The 22,110-nt window shown below is 34.8% G+C and overlaps 1 protein-coding gene across 33 annotated transcripts in view; it reads left to right on the forward strand.

Annotated features, from left to right (window-relative positions):
* Positions 1 to 22,110, forward strand: part of tenm2a (teneurin transmembrane protein 2a) — a 1,361,633-nt gene that overhangs the window by 1,193,496 nt on the left and 146,027 nt on the right. The window lies entirely within an intron of this gene.

The raw sequence follows: 22,110 nt of genomic DNA on the forward strand, positions 1-22,110 counted from the left end.
GTCTGTGTGTACAGCCCATAACATGGAGGAGATAGTGTTTTTCATTTGTCATTTTGTCATGTTGCAGCTGGTAAGGACATAATGTTAGTCGTTGTCCCTAAAAAGGTCATTTTATTACAGGAATAGGTTATATTTATGACTAGAGAAGCTCAAGGTGACAACAAATGGATATGAAATCAAACAGCGCTGGTTTTCCTGCAAGGGCATTGCATATGGACCACTGATTTATGTTGTGGTGACTTATTAGACATTCACAGGTTGTGTAAAACCTCACTGTATCACTGCCCAGACTGAACAGAATGTGTGTCTGAGTCGTCCTGGTACAGCTGTGCTCATTCACAGTAATTAATGCTCCGTACGCTCCACAGTCCTCCAAACTTTGCCCCGCATCCAAATCTGCAATCCAGGGGATATATTTAGCGAAGAGGAGGAAAAAAAGTTGTTAATGTAATTTCTTCTGGAATATAATCCATTGTTAATGGCATTAGCCTCTCCTTTGATCTGCTATAAATCTTTATTACGTCTGATCAGGGGCCCGAGTTCAGGAGCAACGCGATTATAAACCTTTTAAAATGACATTACATCATGCCTCTAATTGGTTTACTGTTTGCTGCAGCAACATCAATCATTTGCAGACTAACCACGCTGTAAATAAATTCACTCCAACACTGCCAGCACCACGGCTCTAGAACGACACACCAGAAGGATTATGGATGAGAGAAGATCAAAAATATGAGAGGGGAAATCACAGTGTCTCTCAGTGCAGACGAGGTGACCACTAATAGCGTTATTGGGCCTGTTAGCAGCCTCACTTTCTCTTTTAAACTGCCATAAAATTTGCATTTGCTGAAAAGAAACTGATTTTTACTTCATCATTTTATTAAAGAGCTAAAACGTACAGTAATAGCACAATTCTAAAATATGTTAATGTCCTTGCTAAAACCTACTGTACTAGCAACATGCTATTAGCATGCTAAAGTTTAACACATCTTTATTTAGATCCATAGGTTCTATGTGATGTCACAGTGGTGCGGCTGCTATTTTTTGTGACCGAACTGTACTATGCTGTCAATCTGCTGTGATTCTAAAATTATGATATTTTGAATTATGATATATTGCTTCAGTAGCGCCAGTAAACTTAACTACTTTCATGGTCACTTTGTCTGTTTGTTGAATTAAGCTACATTGCATCTACATGCCAACTAATTTTCATCAGACTATAAATAAACTGTTAGGTTGGGGTTTGGGTTAGTTTCTTATAGTCAGTTAAAAGTCTGATGAAGGAGCAGTATCAACAGATATTAAGCAGGCTGTCTACTAATTCTCAAACGGACGATCAAAATAAAGTTTTTTCCCTTTTCATTAAATAAATGTGTCCTGATGTACTTGGTAATAATGTCCTTTACCAACAGGTTCCGTGATCATGCTTGCGCTACTCGGCTAATTTTAACAGTTTGTGGAGACAGTATAAACGATACCGCGTGACTTTCTTTACTACTGAGTAAAAGCTTGCTGTTTTTGTTGTAATTGAGGTTAAACAAAAAAATAATAATAACCCTTTAACATTTAAACGATATCTTACTCTTATTTGCACAACCTATAATGATAGAGTGAGCTGCTGCTTGTAGGATTTTTCAAAAAATGAAAACATGCTGGATTGTAATCTAATTTGATTAACATCCTGTCACTCACTGTAGATCACTGTTATGGATGGTCTGTCCAGAAATGCCCTAGGATCTGTTTTCTATATTTGTTAATGTACTTATGTGCTGCTCTTGAAGAGCGTGCTTTCCCTCAGTTTGTACTGTGTGTCAGAAACATGCAAGCTCCAAGTGTTATATGCTGTGTTTCTGACACAAATAATTATTGTGGATGGCATGTGTTAATTCCTGAGATGTACATCACTTTTTGTGATCAGGTACACTTCCTCTTCAAATACATTTTGACTGATAAACATGTCCCAATGTGTAGTAGTGATAATCTTCGCTGTTAATGCCCTGAGAGCTTCGCTGCTGTTTGGAGTAGATTGTGACCAAATTAGACACACATTTCATCAGTGTGGGAGGTTATTTCTAGATTCTGTGGTTCAGCAGATCACCAGAATTTATTTTCTTTAAATACAGTTTTTTGGGTGAGTTTTCTGATCACTATTAATAGACCATACGTCCTCAAATGTGTGGCCATGGCAAACAGTAGTGAAGCCATGAATATATATAGGAAAGGAAGTTGAGACAGACATGTAACAGATTTGAAGGAACAAAGCACAGTTCAAGGTATCATCAGAAGCATCATAATTATTTGTTTATTCTTTAGCAAAATATCCATTTCATTTAGTCTCATTTATTTGTGGTTGTTAGGTTGACATATTGGACTCAAATATGGTAGCGAGCATAGTGGAAGTGACATTTTTGGTCCCCATGAATAGCGCTTTTTGCAGAGTGTCAAAGCTTAGCATAGATGAAGAAAAGAGAGTAAATGCCATAATATTTCAGACTGTGGAACATTCCAGCAATTGAGGCAGACAGGAGAGTAGTGTCCAAAGCAGGTGTACTTCTAGTAAATTAAAACAACATTCTAAATGTTGCCAGTATGACAGCAACATGCTAGTAACATGCTTAAACATGGCAGCAACATACAATAATAGACTTTGTCATAATGCTAGCAACATGCTAAATGATTCTGGTGTAACGGAGGCCTGGTGTAACAGTGTTTAGCCTCCTTGGTAGAGTACCCGACTCCCATGCGGAAGCTCGCCGGTTCGCCAGCTCGGAGCGGGTTGGGTGGTGTAGGACCGGCGGGGTTACACTGGCAATACTTTAACACATGCTGCCAACTTGCTGAAACATGCTAGAAAATGTTAACAGTGTGTTAAAACAATGTGCTACGTTTTTACAAAGTGTCAATTTAGCCAAGCATAGATGAAGAAAAGGGAGTGAAAGCCAAAATATTGCAAGTGAGTAGTGTAGAAAGCTGGAAGCAAGTAGTTCTAGTAAATTAAAACAACACTTTAAACCTTACCAGTATGACAGCTCAGCATGCTCAAACATGGCAGCAACATACTAGACCTTGTCAAAATGCTAGTGACATGCAAAATTATGCTGGCAATGCTTTAACACACGCTGATTACTTGCTGAAACATGCTAGACAAATGTTAACAGTGCATTAAAACAATGTGTTAAAGCATGCTAGCAGCATATTAAAGCATACTAGAACAAAGCAACCACCTAATGACACTTATCAAACAAAAATAACATAACCAAACAGCTAAAAATGTCTTTCTAGCCGCTTAAAGCATTATTCTAAATACTCTTAAACACGCAAAACAGCTCAAAGCTTAAAACTTGCAGATTTTTAGGGTCTGTCTGTCTGTCTGTCTGTCTGTCTGTCTGTCTGTCTGTCTGTCTGTCTGTCTGTCTGTCTGTCTGTAACCAAAATCAGTTTTAAGATAAGTTACTTAAACTTCTAGATTTTCTGGTCAAACTTTCTCAAGCTAGCATAGAAGTTTGTCATCTAATCTGTAAACATGGATTAATTGTGTATATATTTTACAATCTACGTCACAGAGCATTGACAATAGAGGATGATGGTGATGGTATTCATAGCACAATCATCAGTTCTTTTGTTCTTTCATCATTTTAGAACTGCATTGCATTGTTAAATAAAGATGCTCTAATCAAGCTGTAATTTTTACAGAAAATATCATATTATTGTAATATCTATAGTTTTTATATTCTAATCAGTGAAAACTTTCTTCTTTGACTAATATACCATTTGCGGTGTTTGTGATGCAGTGCTCTTCATCACGTTTGCTACTTTGAATATTAGAGGCTTGCGAATCATTATTCCTATTTCATATTCTTTACAAGTTTGTCATATAGTTAGCATTTCCTTGATCTGATGACACATTCAGCTGTGAGGAGTTCCAGAGCTCGCAATTAGCCTGAAAATAAAACACTAAATAATTGGCTTATTATCATGTTGCCTTGAGCTTTAGATTTTGTGTACAAGTCCAAAGAATGTTATTTGAACAAATAAGTGTGTTTATGTGCGAGATTGAGATTGGAAATGGGTGTTTGTGTGAGTCCCAATTAGACGTCCTGCAATCTTGTTGAGGGTAATTTCTGTGCAGGAATTGAAATGTTTGGCCAGTAACCCAACGTAGCAAGGCTGAGAGACATTATAAAGAGTGGGTGATGTTTTTGAGCTTGTTGTGTGTCTGGTGAGTGCACTTATTAATGGCTGGTTTTAGATTTGAATATATAAAAGCTGGAGAGTTAGGGAAAGTGAAGTGTATCTCTTTGTTCCTGTGTTTATTGCGTGTCTGTGCACCAGTGAGCCGGAATGCGCAGCTGGACTGCGTCTGTGCCAGTGGGTAGCGCTGACACTGGTGGCATGAACACGGTGCCACAGTCATTACTTGAGCTATTGCAGCTGTCAGTGAGTCCCTGTGACTGGCAGCCTTGCTGTGTTAAAGAGAGTTCTCTTAGAAAGCCTGTTTTTTGTGATTAAATGCTTTGTAAAAGTTATGCGATTTAGAAGCAGTTTCTTCTAGGCATGCACCCTACTTTCCAAAAGTTTGGGTTTTATTTGTAAATGTCAAATCGAATGTATTGTATGTGTGTTGTTATTTTTTTTTAAAAGAAGTTACCAAGGCTGTATTTGATAATTAAGTTTGTTAATGACTAATACAATTACATTTTTTTTTCCAACTGTCTACACACCAAAGCTTTTTTTGTCACACGATTTCTGAAACATCTCTCTCAAAATGCAAAACAACACTCCAAATATCCAAAACCAGAAGCTATTTCTTAGCCTTGGACTCTGTTTTCAATTGAATAAAACACTTGTTTTCAAAACACTGCACACAACTCTCGACCTAAAGCACAAAAGTCTAAGAGGAAGCTACTTGCTTTCTTTTCCAAACACAACCAAACAAAATTCTACACTTATTCACCAGTTCACATACACATACACACACACACACGCACACACACACACGCAAACACACACACATACACACACACACACACACACACACACACACACATACACACACTTCTCAAATGTGGAAACACTAATTTCTTAACTGAACACTAACCAATCACTGCTTTACACAGTATAGGCCAAAGGTGATGGGACAGCAGGCTGTTCTGGGCAAATAAAATAATAAATAACATCCACAATTTATAGTTCCTACTCTATACTCACCTTTTCTAATACCTAAATTCTAAATTCCTCTTAAAAAATAATAAAAGGAATTCTTCTGAGCCTAGTGCTGTAAAGTGTATGATGGCCAACACTACAATATGCCTGCATGACACCTCTCCTGAAAAGTGAAGGATCATCTCCCCCCACCCCCACACCTTTTGAACAGTATAGTGTTATTGTAAGAAATAGTATAGTTTAATTACATATTATTTGCATATTTTTGTGCATGATCATGATTTTTCCACTAATATATTAATTGAATTTTATTTTATTTTATTTTATTTTATTTTTAAAATACAAAATTGCTTTATTAAACTTGTGATTTGCGGCCCTTATTTTGTTTTTAAGCAAAACATCCAGCAGTTTTGTTGTTTGACAGAGATAGCGCCTAGAAAGACGCGATAAAAAGTTCAAACAAACATATTTAATTTAATTTTATTTCATTTCATTTCATATTTGTTTTATTTTATTATTCAAGTACAAAGTTGCTTTATTGAACCTGTCATTTACAACCCTTTTTTGTTTTTAAACAATGCAGCTGTTTTGTTGTTTGAGGTGTCAGAGAGTGCTCCTAGAAAGAGCTGTGTATGTTTGTGTGTGTGTGGTTGTGTGGCTTCATGTGTGTTTGCGAGGTCGGAGCACTACTGTTTGCGTTTCTATCCATTTATTATAAATGGAGAGTGTCAACTGGCTATTTTTAGCCCCTTCCAAAGTCACATACTCCTGCCTGTGAAATCAGCCGTAGATCCTAATGCGATGAATTTTTAATCACCATGTGCTTTGAAGAAATTCTATTGAAACAATTTAGTTTGTACTGGATGCCCTCTTAAAGCTAATGTTATGCTGTTTTGCGGGAGTAATTAAAGACGTGCTGTTGCATAATTGTTTTTGTTTTTTTAGCTATTGTTTTCATATTAGTGTATTTAAGCCTTCGTACTGAGAACAGAGGACTGGGTCTGTTTGTATGTGGGTGGGTTTTAGAGCAGGGTTTCAAAAGCCTGTTTATTTTCAGGCTGATTTGATGACTCTCTCTCAGACTGTTATTATTGCTCATTACTGGAGAAGATTGGGCCAAAGAGACTAAATGTGAGGTAAATCTTTCGTTCGGAGCCCAACACACAGCTTTCATTTACTTCTGTTACCACCAACCAAGCTGTGTTTTAATTAAACCTCCTCACAGAATAAACGTCCATGAGTTCAACTGCATGAACTCCAGACCAGCTGCTGTCGATTTAGTCTGAGGAAAGCATGTGTACGTTATGCCGAGTTCAGACTGCACGATTTTTAAAGTAGTCATATCACAGATGTTTTCAAACTGCATGACTATCTGGGCTAGCGTTCCATCGGTACTGTGGTTACACTGCAAGATGGATCGACAACAGCTGGTTTCACACTGCATGACTTACAATAGAAGAATCGTCAACAACTTTGACTCACTTTGCAAACCACATCTCACAACCAAACACACGCGAGAAGTGACATAGCATATATTTTGTTATTAACTACATATTAGAAAGAAGCATTTAGTGGGGTAAAATGTACTTATTTTTTGCTCACCTGGCCTCTTAACTTCTCCCCCAAACTCCCGTTGACATGCAGATACCCATACTAGTTGATGCTGCTCTCTCATTGGCTGTAGGCAATCGCCAATGTTATTTTCAGAGCTCATTTCACACAGAATGATTTGAATCACAGACAACTCCTGATATTTAGCATGCCAAATATCTCATAGGTGTCAGCCACTCATCTGTGATTCTCCCAGATTGTGACTTTGATAGATCACACTGTTTGATTGTTACTCACGTGAACGAGCACCGATTTGATGCTTAGAACTTCAGTTTACAGCGTTTACAGCTGGTAAATCTTGATCAGAAAATGCTTTTCAATATAATTTTGAGTGGCTTTTGATCCGAAACTATGATCTTGAACACTGTATGTTAAAGTGGGAAAGTAAGTGTGTGTCAAACCTTTTGGGGAATTGCATTTGTTAGAGTTGGTTATATATTTAAAAAGAGAAAATGATTACTTTTGCGACGACAAGACTTCATTTAAATGGCACAAGATGCCATCTGACGGTAATGGTAAATGACCTCGCAGCAGTTGTTTTCCATCACATTAGACTGCATTTTTTAAATAATCAGTCCAGGAGGTGGCGCTGATTGACAGCAGTATTTGTTCAAAGACGTTAAAAGCAAGTAAAATAGATTAAACTATCGTTTCAAAGCTGTCCGAATGTGACTGTTTATAAGCATCAAGCTGCCAACTGGAAGTTTAAAGCATCCTCCTTACGCATACATGCATAATGGGTAGTTTTAGCGTTTTAAGAAAAAGGTCTACAATTTTGTGAAAAATAGCAGAAGTACAGTGTTGGTAAACTTCTGGGTTCTCATCATTATCAATACTCATTGAATAAAAGCTTCAACCAAACATTTGTCAACAAACATCCAGGTATGTGTATATTCTCTTCATTTTTGTCTGTCGAATGGCATGGAAAACCTTAAATTTTTCTTTAATTTTGGTCATAACGATAAGAGAAAGACGTCATTCAAAACAGTAACAGTTTTTTTTTGTTTTGTTTTTTTGTGAATATTCAATAATACAACAAAACTTTGTTTTTTTGGGACAAATAAAACTTTCACTTAGTCATCTTAGTCTGCCTGATCTTCATGTAGAAATCCGTTACCAAAATAATAAATGAATCTCAGAACAAAGTCGACATGCACTACCTGCTGATTTTTTAAATGTTTTGCTGACAGGTCATTTAGAATATGGAGGCATCATTGTTGTAAACTTTGCGAAAGAATAATATGTGCCACAATTGCATAACAGGCTGTTATTCTGATGATTTTTCACGCCCACAAACATGGCACAGCACAAAACAAAATCTGATTGGGTGGACCTCTCAGTCATACACTGTAAAGAACACTGGTTTCCACACTACTCTTTCATGTTGTCCCAAAACAAATTAAGTGAGTTAGCATAACCATTTTTACAAATTTAAGTGAATTGAACTTAAAACATTAAGTTGTCCCAAAGTACATTAAGAATTATGTTTCAACTCATTTTATTGAGTAGTTATAAAAAGAGATTTTATTATTTATTTTTTTTAACCATCAGTCTGGGGTCTGGCCAAACGAAACAAGATAAAGTGAATTACGTGATGTTAAGCTAAGAAAAGATAAACATTAATTCATTCATTTGTTCATTCATTCATTCATTCATTCTTTCAGATGAATGAAATATATTTTACAAACGGATTACTGAAGATAGAAAGACACAGATTTTATAAAGCCATTTGAATTAGTTGTAATACTTTTTTAGACCAGTGGTCATGAAAAAGAGCCTCTAAAAAAAAGAAAGAGGAAAAAAAAGAAAAGAAAAAAGCAGAAGTCCGAACTCCCACTGTTCCTCTTGGCTGCGGCTGCTGAGCGGGCATCCTTCCTTAGCATCTGACACTCGCGTTGAACCACAGAAAATATCAATAAACATTTTTACTGAGGCTGAGCCTGGAAAACAAACATGGTGGCTTTCTGTTTCCTCTGCCAGTAGGCCTCCGGAGTTCTACTGTGAAACTAATGCACTGAAAGCCAATTCCTCTCTGCTCGGCTCTGCCCAGCACAGGCACCGTCCCAGAAAGAGCAGGGGGTGCTTTAAGTGCTAACCTCAGGCACGCTGGACTGTGTCGGGATCTGCTTTTAGTAGAAATGAGCTGAGCCATGTAGGTTTGGATCTGTGTCAAACTAGATGACCTGCACGCTGCGCTGTTGAGACTGGCAAAAATGAAGAAGAAAAAAAACTAGTCCACTATGTTTTCAGACACACAAGCTGTCAGGGGTGTACATGTTTCTAGTAGTAAACTAATGCACAGCTCTTTCAGACCGAGCGAATGCGAGTATGCTGGCATGTAACCCATCTGAGCTTGAGTACTGTCAGATCACATTACTGCACGTGAGATAAAGTGAAATGTGTTTTTGGTGCATTCGGGAGAGAGAAAAAAAATTCTACTGTCTGTCTTCCTTTATAAATTATGTATCTATTGATTGGCTGTACCATGCCTGGTTGTTTTGCTTTTCTGTTTACTATGAGTTGCTATTAATGATGTTGTCATATCAGTTTTTGCTGGAATGTTGAGTGCAGGGTTGTAAATAGAATTGTAGAATACCTGGAGAATGCTTTGGGTTAGCAGTTCTGTTTATTGCTATGAGGGGAGATCAGTTCAGTAGTTAAAAATTGCATGATTTGAAATGCAATCTTTGCTAGTTTTCAGTTCTGCTGCCTGGAAGTTTGGAGGCAATGTGATGTGATGCAATGCCATGTGACACAGGAAAATAATATGTGATGATAAAGAAATTCAACAAAAAATTATGTTATCTATCTATCTATCTATTTATTTATTTATTTATTTATTTATTTATTTATTTATTTATTTATTTATTTATTTATTTATTTATTTGTTTATTTATTTAATTATTTATTTATTTATCATTATAATTCAGTGCATAGATTTGAATTTCAGTTACATGTAAGTTTTTTTTTTTTTTTTTTTTTTTCATACAGCCTTGGTCGGGCGTGTCGGGTGGTTGGAAAGACCCACCTCTTACTTACAAAAGTCCAGAATTTGTCTCATGCATCAACTCATTTGTCCTATTTTGACTACTATGCCATCATAAATTGTAAAAAGAAAGACAAAGATGACAGTGACGTAAATTAAGTCATCTTTCACAATGACCTACTGTATTGTTGTTAAATAGAGAAAATATTTTACAAGTAACTTTTATTCTAATCTTGGACCTTAAAGGGGTCACACACCAGGTGTGTCACTCGACAAATTTAAGAATTTTAGAATTCTAAACAACCTTTTTTTTTCAGGTATGCACACCAGTGCTGCAAGTCGGCAGCTGTCCGCAGCGCCCGGCTACAACTCAAGACACTGTTCATATTTCTGCCATGCCTCAGAGCGACATCTGAATAGTTTCATATTAAATAACATTTGAATGTGTGTGTCTGGTGTGCCATACTGCCATGTGTACGCTGTGTCAAATGGCAGAAAAGAAAAAAAAAATGACCAATAAAAAGATGTGAAGCATCATAAGTTAATTTTAAAGCTTTTAAAATGTAATTTTAATACTAATTAGGCTATTGTTGTTATCCATGAATTTTCAAATGCACTTTACAAGAGAGGCTAGAAAAATCAGGAAGCTCTACATTGTTAATATTGTTTTGTTAATTTTGTTATGTTACTCAAGTAGCAAAATTCTCACAGGAAAGTTGAATGTGCTGGCCAGTTTGTTTATGCCAAATAAATGACCTGCCTTAATAGGCATTTTTTAATTTATAGGGTTAACAGATTCATTTTTGCCCTAATAATATATGATGTGATAAATTTGTATTTTAAAAGTTATAAGTATAAATAACTTTTTTGTTTTGTTTTGTGATTGTTTTTTTAATATTTCTTTATTTTAAATCTTTAGGAAATGTTTTTGACACATCACAAATTGTAATTATGGGGACCTTCCGAAAAGCTAGTCCAGTTAAAATGGTCCTTTAAATGTTAAAAAATTCTGTATTTAAATCTCATAGTTAAATAGAAAATTAGGCATTTAACTGCAAAAAGGTCCACATTTTGAGAAAAAAAAGAACTACCCCTTTCACCTGGCTGGCTAAGGGGCTGTCATAATAAAAATGTATTTTATTAAAATATTGATATTTTCTTAATAACTGTTTTTTTTTTGTTTTTTGTTTTTTGAGTAAACAAAATTAAACTAAAAACTAAAATTGGGTTTGTTACTTTAAAAAAAGTGTTAACTAAAAACATGTACAATTATTATTATTATTATTATTATTATTATTATTATTATTATTATTATTATTATTATTATTATTATTATTATTATTATTATTAATTTTATTATTATTATTATTATTATTATTATTATTATTATTATTATTATTATTTCAGCTAGTTGCCACTAATTTGAATTTAGATATAAACTAAAATAATTTTTAAAACTTTTGATTTAAAATGAAAAAAGGAATAATAAATAATAATAAAATTAAAACTCCAATAGTACAGTAAAAAATACAATAGTTATATTATTTTATTGGTAAAAATATTATTTTATAGTATATTTTTGTTCTGCAACTGATGATGGACCTCCACTGTAAATACAATAATAACAAACAATAAATAAATAAATAAATAAATAAATAAATAAATAAATAAATATAAATAAATAAATAAATAAATAAATAAATAAATAAATAAATAAATAAATAAATAAATAAATAAATATTTTTAAATACATTTATAAAAGCACTTATACATACATATAAAAATAAGCTATGCAACTTTTAGCTCAAGTTATAAGATACTGTTTATGAAATCCAGATTGTAGTTAAGTGAAATTGCTTTAATGTAAAACTTTTTTTTTTCTTTTAACAGCAATACTGTCCTTGCTAACAAGCCAAATTTGTACATTTTGATTGTGTATATGCAAAATTCTGTCTAAATGATTATGTGCTAAAAGAGCCTTCATTTTCCATTCAATTAATGTGTAGTCCAGCATACGGCAAGCAGGCAGCTGTACTCAAGTGGCTCTGATCTGGGACGTGCTGTATATTGTGTCTAGCCTCACTGCAATCTGCAGAGAGTTCAATCCTGGCACTCGCACTGGTGAAAGCCACCATGTTATCAGTGAAATTGCTGGGAAGGGGTTCTTGTTTTGGCCTATAAGAGTATAGGAGGTCTCAGCGGCTGTTTTCTAATTACACTCTTTTATTTATTCACAGGCATATTCTACTGAAATCACACTCTCTTTTACCTCATGTGGTTTAGGGCCTCTTTTATCATCCCAAATTGACATTTATGTTCTCGCTTCTTTAGTCTTGCAAGGTTTTCAGCATGTTATGTCCAGCGGTTCACTTCAATTTATGTTGTCATCTCCGTGCTGTTGTTGGTTTAACTGTGGCCAAACACAAGAATTGGACTTTAGATTTGTCCTTAAATGTAAGCATTTCAAATATCTTGATATGTACTGTGGGTGTTGTTGATTTATGCCTTAGCGCAGAAAAAAATAATAATAATAATTTTATTTGTTTTGTATGAAAGCTAAATAAATAAGCTCACCACTGATGCATGGTTTGATAATACAGGACATTATTTGGTCGAGTTGTAAATATGGAATCATCACATTGCTGCAGTAAGGAGCTGATCACACCGAATGTGCTTTTCCATTCAAAAAAAGTACAAGAAGAGAAAATATGTACACCTTTGGGTGTGCAGCAGGGAAATATACAAGCTTTAGGACACACTACGACCTTGTTAACAGATTATTGTGTTACTTAGTTATAAGCCCTGTCAATCATCCACTCATCATTCACATTTCTGTCATATTTATTTTGCTACAGTATTGGAGAAGCAGCAGCAGGTTGATCTCCTATTCACAAGTCTTTTATCCAGAGCAATTTCCTCAGGTCTTAGGTGGATAATTATGCATTTAGAAGTTAATGTCTTTATATAAGTCAATTATTGTTGTCCCAGATAAAATATAACACAGGCATACATACAGGCATACATACATCTTTAGCGAAGCCTCTCTACTTGACAGTTGGTCTCACGCATCCATCATGTTTGAAGTTTTTTTTTTATATATATATACTTTCCACTGGTGTTTGTAGTTCTAATCGAATTCACATCCAACACCAATTTATTGTGGGCAACATCAGCGGTTAGAGTATGGACACTTCTACAGTTAAAATGTTTACCAGAAACAGTGAACCATCCGGGAACCTTTGGCATACTCTTTTCAACATACTATGATTTGGAACATACTAATTCTATTTTCTAATACTTTTTAGGATGAATAGTATGTGGATTGGGATGCAGCAAAACACTGCAGACACCTCAATGAAAACCCCGCCTCTGCTTTCATTTCATTGGACAATGAAAAAGACATGAGTGACGTAGTGTGCTTTTAAATTTGCCTAGAGTTTACTTTTTTTAACTGCGAGCGCACAGCGTGCAATGGCAAAAACGCGAGGTGCAGCAGGTGGTTAAAATGCGAGGCGCACAGGACACATAAGCAGTGCGCAAAATGCTTGCAGCCATTAGTAAGCCATTCAAAAGATTGGCGTGATCGGGCTCTAATAGCCTGTGCATGCTCATACTTTTCATGTTCACACTTTTCACTTGCATTAGATTTCCAAAAATCCTTTCTTTTTATTGGTCTTAAATAATATTTAAAATTTCTGAGAAGCTGATTTTGGGGTTTTCATTAGTTGGAGTCAAATCATCAAAATTAAAAGTAAAGACTTGAAATATATCAGTCTGTGTAGTATAACCGTTTACATTATACAAGTTTCACTTCTTGATTGGAATTAGGGAAATAAATCTACTCTTTTGAATATATTCTAATTATATGACCAGCACCTGTATGGTATATTTGTGTATGAAATTTATAAAACATCTTTATGGAACATGATCTTTACTCAATATTGTATTGATATTTTGGCTGAATTATTAGTTTTTCTATTATTAATCCATGTTTTTTGTTTTTGTTTTGTATTTTTCACTATTTCCAAAAATGTAGTTTTGTGATCCAGGGTCACAAATTAAATTAAATTAAATTAAATTAAATTAAATTAAATTAAATTAAATTAAATTAAATTAAATTAAATTAAATTAAATTAAATTAAATTAAATTAAATTAAATTACTGACTGGGCTAGTTGGAATTTCTGTGTGGAGTTTGCATGTTCTCCCCGTATTGACATGGGCTTCCCCTGGGTTCGCTAGTTTCCCCCACAGTCCAAACACATGCGCTATACTAGGTAAATTGAATAAAGTAAATTGGCCGTAGTGTATGTGTGTGAATGTCAGTGTGCATTGGTGTTTCCCAGTACCTAGTTGCAGCTGGAAGGGCATCTGCTGCGTTAAACATATGCTGGATAAGTTGGCAGTTCATTCTGTTGTGGTTGAACAAATGAAATTTAATTAAATTAAACTTTTAGTTAATTTTTAATTTTATTTTATTTAAAAAATCAATAAAATAATCAAATTATCAATATTTTGAAAACAGAAATATGGATTGTATTCTGCAGACAAAAATGATCAACTCTAACAATAATGCCATCCAAAAAAATGATGTATTTTGTATGTTTGCTTTACGTCAGACTGAAAAGCCAAAAAGCCCAAAAGCTTCAAATCGACAGGTGGATGAACTGACATGCTTTGCCTGCAGTGTCTCGTCTTAATACGTTTTCCAGAATAACTAATATGCATAAGCCAATCGGTATATAATAGGCAGCAATTTGTTTTATAAAACATTCATGCACAAAGAGCCTTGATTATCCTCTAAAATAAACCTTCAATTAGTCATTCCTAAAAATAAGTGTTTGAGGCTGTGTAAATCTGTCAGTGTCCTAGAGTAAAGGAGACATCGAGAGTGAAAAGGACAGCGATTACTGTGCACTGCGGGTGGGATTTTTTCTCCCTCACACACACACACACACACACACACACACACACACACACACAGAGCCTCTACACAGCCATTTCATAGTCGACGCGGGATAAAAGTTGATGATGCGTGCAGAGGTTTACGAATGAAGAATGCTTCTTCATGAATATGAAAACAACCTTTTCATCAGTCTAGGAAGGGCTGACGGGGAGCCTACAGTGTTTCGCCTCGACCACAACTGACTTTTGCATTTGTTGTTTTTCAAGCTTTGGGCTAACTGCATTCTTTCTCTTTCTCTCTGTCTCTTATATCTGATTATGCAGCTAAAAGTACTGTGTTAAGGAATTTGTGAAGAGTGAATGACTTAGACGTTGTAATTTAACCTTGAATATTAGAAAAAGAATAGACTGACTTTGATGTGTATGATATCTCATATGTGATTTATAAAAAAAAGCTCGTTAAAACTGGGAGTGTGTTTGAATCTAATATGTTTTTATTGATGTTTAGTGGATTATTTTTGAAACCAAGCATACGCGCAAACTTGATATGCTGTCAAATTCAGAGATTTCTAGAGGACACAGAACTTAAAAAAAAATGTTGATTGGTCAGACTTTATTTTAAGGTACAATTCTTGGTATTATTGAACAACAAACTCTTTTAGCTACTAATTTTCTGCTTATTAATCATTATTAAGGTTGGGTTTGGGTATTGGGTAGTATTGTGGATGTAGATTAAGATTGTGCTTTATATTGTAAATACTAATAAACAGCCAATTTATTAATAGCCAGTGGGAATAGTGGCGGCATGGTGGCTCAGTGATTAGCAATGTCGCCACACAGCAAGAAAGTCGCTGATTTGAATCCCAGCTGGCCATTTTTGTGTGTAGTTTTATGTTCTGCCTATGTTTGCGTGGATTTCCTCCGGGTGCTCCGGTTTCCCCTGCAGTCCAAAGGCATGTGCTATTGGTCAATTGGATGAACTAAACTGGCTGTAGAGTGCATGTGTGAATGCTAGAGTGTATGGCTGTTTCCCAGTATTGGGTTGCTGCTTAAAGGGTATGTGCTGCGTAAAAGATATGCTGAAATAGTTGGTGGTTCATTCCGCTGTGGAGACCACCAATAAATAAGGAGTAAATAATGAATGTTACCCATGTATTGTTATAAAGTAGTTAGACTTCATTTTCTGGTAAAAATATGGCAATAACTGTATAAAATCAGGATTGAGCCTGCTTGTTAATCTCTAGTTTCTAATTTGTTTGTATTTCTTTAAAACTCTATTATTTTTGTTCAATATACACTCAACATTCACAATATACACTCATACTTGTTTAAAATAAGCTGAAATAACAAAAGTTTAGTTTTTTTTTTTGGAGACATTTTTATTGTTTTATCTTCAATACACTAACATTTGTAAAAACTAATACATGAACTTAATTCCTTCATGTTGCCCCAACATGAATCAATTGTGTGGAATATAGTATTTATTTTACAGTGATAGTGTTTATAAGATCAGCTACATATAAACATCCCCAATCAGATTATAAAAAATACAAACTTTCTTTATTATGTGAAACATTTTAAAAACATTTACTGGGATCAGAAAGCTATTTTTGAGTCAAAATACTGTCTACCGTAATCCTACAATTTTGTGAAAAGACAAGAATGTTTTTGTAAGTGGATATTTCAGAAACTGGTTTAATTGCTTTCTTTGCTGGTTCATAATATATGCTGGTTCTTGTTGTTAGAAGAAATAAAATCTCAAAATCATTTGCAAGATGTTATTATTAGGTTAGGAATTTAGTCCTGCCACAAGCCTCTGTCTGTCGGTTAATTGCACAAATACTGTAAAAAAAAAAGCAAAAAGGAGAATGTTTTAGAAAACATTCTTGGGTTCTTTGTAGTTTATACAAGTCAGGATATTGGGTAAAATGAACACCTATGACTCTTGATGATGCGTTAAGATCATATATAGTAAAATTATCAGTGTGTTATCAGCAGTCTCAGGCAAACAGGCAAGTGTGATTGTTTTCTGCAAACTAGTTCTTTCAGACAGTGCATTTCTGGTTTAAATATCTAACCAATTTGTTTATAAAACATGCAATTTTATTATGTGTATTAATTTTACTATTAAATTACCTGATCAAGGTAAGAAAGGTGACTATCTAATGTGTATAACTCTTTATTAACTCACTTTTTACTTAAACAATGACAACCCATAATATAGTTAATTTCAATTCTTGGTTTAAGTGCTCAGTTTACACATCCACTTCTCATTAGGTCAGCAATTAGTGATTAGCAAGCAGGCTATTATTCAGTTTTAAACACACAATACAATATTTTTACCTGAAACTTGATCCTACACTGAAAAATAATCTGTTAATTAACAGTTTCTGTATATTGCGTTTCACAAATGTTTTCTGTTTAACTTTACAGTTGTGAATATTTATAAATATTTATGTGAATATTTATATTTATAGCAACATAATCGCTGCTCTTTTGAATGTTGATTTTAAAGATTCATTTCTACAGTTCAGCAAAGTGGCTTTTAATATAAATAATATAATGAATAAGAATACAAAATCAAAAATATTAGTTTAACAGTTTAAGTTTAACACATGGATTTTGTACAGTAATATGCAACACCAACTCAAGCAATAAATCATTAAAAATAAACTTTAAAACAAACTAATAAAAATATTAATAAAAGTAACTTTTTCAAACTTTTCAAGGTTAAAAGTATTTGGAAGAAAGTCCTATAATGCAATTCATAAGCATAAATAAATGGTAAAAAAAATCTAATAAAAATCACAAGATGTGAAAAACTGCTAATCTAAAGATTTTTTGTAGTGTGCACTCAAAAAAAAAAAAAAAAAAACTATAACTAAAAACTATCTAATGACATTGTTCAATCAATAAAGCTTCATTTAGATCAATAGAAATTTTACATTCCACACAGTATTTTTTATAGTGGAGAAAGGTTCACCAGATTATTAAAATGTTTTTCACATTGAGAAACAAATGTTTATTTTGAGATCTTTTCATTGCAAGATCCCATAAGGTCTCTTAAATTCAAAATTGGAGCTTTTGTTTTTAAGAGTGGCTGCTTCATCTAATTTTAACATCTCATGAGTTCTGAAGTTCTTTGTCCTTTGGAAATTTATGAAATATATTTTGACAGATGAATAACTGACATTCATGAGCACAATGATATGCCATGATGAGCAATTTGAACATCGTTTTGAATTCTCATGGCAGCAGACTTAACAAAGTCTATTTATCTAACCTGACTGACTGTAAATATTTTACTTGTGATAAACTTCACTTTAATCCTCTTGTGTGATGCTGAAAAAGTCAGTAAAAAAGCTTTGAGAACTAACAATCAAAACTTTGTATTTCTTTGTTATGCGCAGTGAACTTTGCTAGTTACCTCGCAGCAGGTATTTTTTGAAATGTAATTATTTTGCATGCATGTATATTCATATGTATACACATCCTCAGGCCTGTATATTGGCAGATGCTAAGTGTCCTGCTTGGGTTACGGGGTCACTTGCCTCCCTCCTCATTGAACATCTGTACAGTGCCCTCCTTCACCCTGCACCTGTGCCTAAAATCAGGCCATGTCTCCCAGATCCACTGTTATAGCAGATTGCTGACGAGGACTTTTACTACAGCCACAGGGATCATGCCTCTAGAGGAGAAGAGGCATTCATCTTCTGGCCCCAGACATCCATACATAGTGTTACAAACAAAGGCACCCTTAAACAGAAGTTAACAATGTCCAGACCTATTTCCAGCACACCATATAGAGCTAATGAGAGACAGAGGCTAAACTTTACTTCACCTTAGCACTGCAGAATTACTTTTATAGCGCCGATCTGGAAGGAACAGAATGACTCGGATAAGATGGGTCAGTGGGTAAAGTCAGTTACGTTGGCCCTTTAATGTAGAAAGAGTAGTTTTTTGTTTGTGTGGTAGTATAAAAGAGGTTTTGTGTGTATTTTTCATACCAGAGTAAGCTTTCTACACTGACAAAAAATGATTCATTGGATTGTTTATTTTTAAGTAAATGGTTGCAAACTATTTATATGGGTTCATTTGAAACAAACAAATTAAATTTAGTAATGTTAAACTCAAGTTGTTTAAATTCAGTCCATATAAATTGTTTGCAATCGCTTACCTTAAAAATTCAATAAATAATTTTTTTTCATTGTTGTGTAAAAATACTGGCTTCCACACAATTGACTTGTGTTGGGACAACACAAAGGAATTAGGTTAACTTGTTAGTTTTTACAAATTTTTGTGGATTGAGCATAAAACAATGGACTATATGCACAGCTAGTGTTTTTCAGCCAATGATGAACTTCCAGTGAAAGCTTTATGAGAGTTTCTTTAATTTCATAAGGTTCCTTTTACAGCATCGATATTGTAATGCAATTTAAATATAATCAGTTAAATAAACTTAAGCATCTATTTAGTTGTTAAAGCATAAAAAGAGATAAAAGACTGTTTCTAGAGTTCACCCTTAGCTGATGATTGATTATACAGTGTGTTTGGCATGTTGTCCCTGGAAAGAGCCTTGGGCTCATAAGATCCTCGAGCCTGGGGCTCCCTCACATTTGCAAGGCTAGAGGGGAGTTTGAGCTCTGGTAGATCTTGAGAACTCCCCTGCTGTAGTAGTTAACGAACAGATAGTAATTGCTCTTCAAAGATAACTAGGAGCATGTCTATAGTGCTGATTTGGATTAGTCAATTAACTCAAGTTGTGAATTTTTAAACGGTGGGAGAAAACCGGGGTACCCAGGGGAAACCCACGTGAGCACGGGGAGAACGTGTAACTCTCTACAGCAACGTCGGTTGGCTTGGTAAGGACTAGAACCAGTGACGTTCTTGCTGTGAGGCAACAGTGCTAACCACTGGGCCACAATGCCACCCATCTAGGAAAGGAGGAAGAGTAGGGGTGGAAGGCGGGATTCTTTAAAATGAATATTGCTGTTATATGGAACTTAGGGTATTTATAGTGGCTAAGGAATCGTCTGATTGGTGAATCATAAATTGGATAATGCCAAATGCAAGCAATCATAAGCACGTGATCCTCTCAAAATTAGTTAATAACTAAACTTCACCTAAATACAGTCATTAGCAGCAGGGTAGTGCAGAAATTCCATTGGAAGTACTGGGGTAAAATTAATATCCATTTTTTAAAGACATATTGCTGAAAAATATAATTTAATGCAGTGCTTCTTGTTTGATCTGATACCCACTTTATACTGTATCTCAGCCAGGCAGTGAAGATCGCTCTGGTAAAGAAATCAGATCCTAAAACGCTGCGATTTTGTATGGAATGACCATTAACTGGAAGCCCTGGGGCTGACAATAAATGTCTGTGTGCATATACCCCATTAGGTAAAGTATATATCAAAGTAGATTTATGTCATTAAAAAGTATTATAATCAGGAGTAAACAAATTACTATTATAAATATTCAAATCAAGTTCACTTCATTTAAAGATTCTGAATATTTGAATACATACCCTTTTCTTTATTTTTAAAGAAGCTGCATGCATTTGTTTCACTATTGTGATAAGCAGACAGATGAAACCAGAGAAACTGAAGGAGACTTGCAAATTCCACAAGGAAAGGCTTTCAGGCCCAGTCAGGGCTCGAATTAGAGACCATTTTGTTATGAGGCGACAGTGCTAACTACTTAGCCCCTGTGCCACCTTTACTAATGCTCAAATAACAATTAGTTGGCATATAGCTGGAATGTAACTTAAAATCAACAAAATGTTTTAAAAGGGGGACCATCAAAATAAAGTGATACTATTATTTCTATTATTTCTATATGATTTGTCTTTATTTTATGTCCTTACCAAAAAATAAAAGTACAGTTCACCAAAAAACAAAAAACAAAATCTGTCATCGTTTACTCACACTCACAATGTTCCTAAACCCTCTATGTTCATTAATGTTGTAAAGCACAGAAGAAATTTCAACAAATGTTTACATACAGTAAATCTTAATGTTACAGTTTTTCTGCATATAATAACATATGTATGATTCATTTATTCATTTATTTTCTTTTTGGCGTAGTCCCTTTATTAATCTGGGGTCGCCACAGCGGAATGAACCGCCAATATATCCAGCATATGTTTTAAGTAGCATATGCCCTTCCAGCTGCAACCCATCACTGGGAAACATCCATACACACTTATTCATACACATACACTACAGACAATTTAGCCTACCCAATTTACCTAAAGCGCATGTCTTTGGACTTGTGGGGGAACAAACTAACAAACAAACATGGGGAGAACATGCAAACTCCACACAGAGATTTCAACTGAGCCAGCCGGGGTTGGAACCAGTGACCTTCCTGCTGTGAGGCGATTGTGCTATCCACTGCGGCAACGTGTTGCCCCATGTATACAGTATGATATATTTTTATATTCATTGCATGGACAGAAAAAAATATCCTCTTTTCACAATAGATTTCTCCACCTATCACTCACTGAACACAGATCAGCAACTGGGTTATTAGAGTGCATCACCCTTAGATAGCATCACAGGGCCACTGAGCTCAGATCAGTTCTGCGTGATCTTTAGACAGGGGGTCAGACTCCTTCACCCGCCCCATGTGCCTGAGCGCTAGAATCTCTCCCAATTCCCAGCACTCAGAGACCAGCTTTACGCTTATTCCTTGTTTGATCCAGCACTGTTGCCATTGTGAAAAAACAGCAGATTACATAGCCAAGCCAGCACTGATCCATTCCACACACAAGCACACACACACACATACTTGATGGGTTCTCCGTTGGATGGATTTGGATATTTAAAGCAAACTCTTGAAATTCTGTTTGTCAATAGTTTTTGTTCATGAGTGTAATCCACCACATTTACACGTCCTTCTCTTATGGTCCTTGGCACATGTTGATACTTGTGTTTAAAAAGAGAAGAAAAGGATAAGAGGAGAGAAAACGCGAGAGGCTTTTTACAGTCGCAGATTTAGCGTCTCGCAGAGCAAATACTTGCTAAACAAGGCCAAGCAGACAGAAAGCTCACAAAAGTCTTTGGCTGCATCATTGATGAATAGACGCTTGCTACAAATCTCTTTTTCTGTGGACAAAATAAGACATTAATCTTATTGCATAGCCAAAGTGCAGTCTATTTAGATTTGAGAGTGTGCAATTATATTTCACAATTTTTTAGTCGGAAATTAAACCCATGCCATGGACAATGATTAAAATGATTTTTTTTTTTTTTGATTTTTTAATAAACAGCTATGGAAAAAAACAGTAAGAGAAGACTTGGAAAAACTCTTTATCTTTGATTTACAATTGATAGTTATTTGTTTGAGTAAAATGCAATATTTGTTTTGTATGGAGCTAGAGCAGTCTCAAAAAATAATACAATTACAAAATAAAAATTCATACATGCACAGCACAATTCA

Source organism: Danio rerio, chromosome 14 (genome assembly GCF_049306965.1).
Source record: "Danio rerio strain Tuebingen ecotype United States chromosome 14, GRCz12tu, whole genome shotgun sequence".
NCBI lineage: Eukaryota > Metazoa > Chordata > Actinopteri > Cypriniformes > Danionidae > Danio > Danio rerio.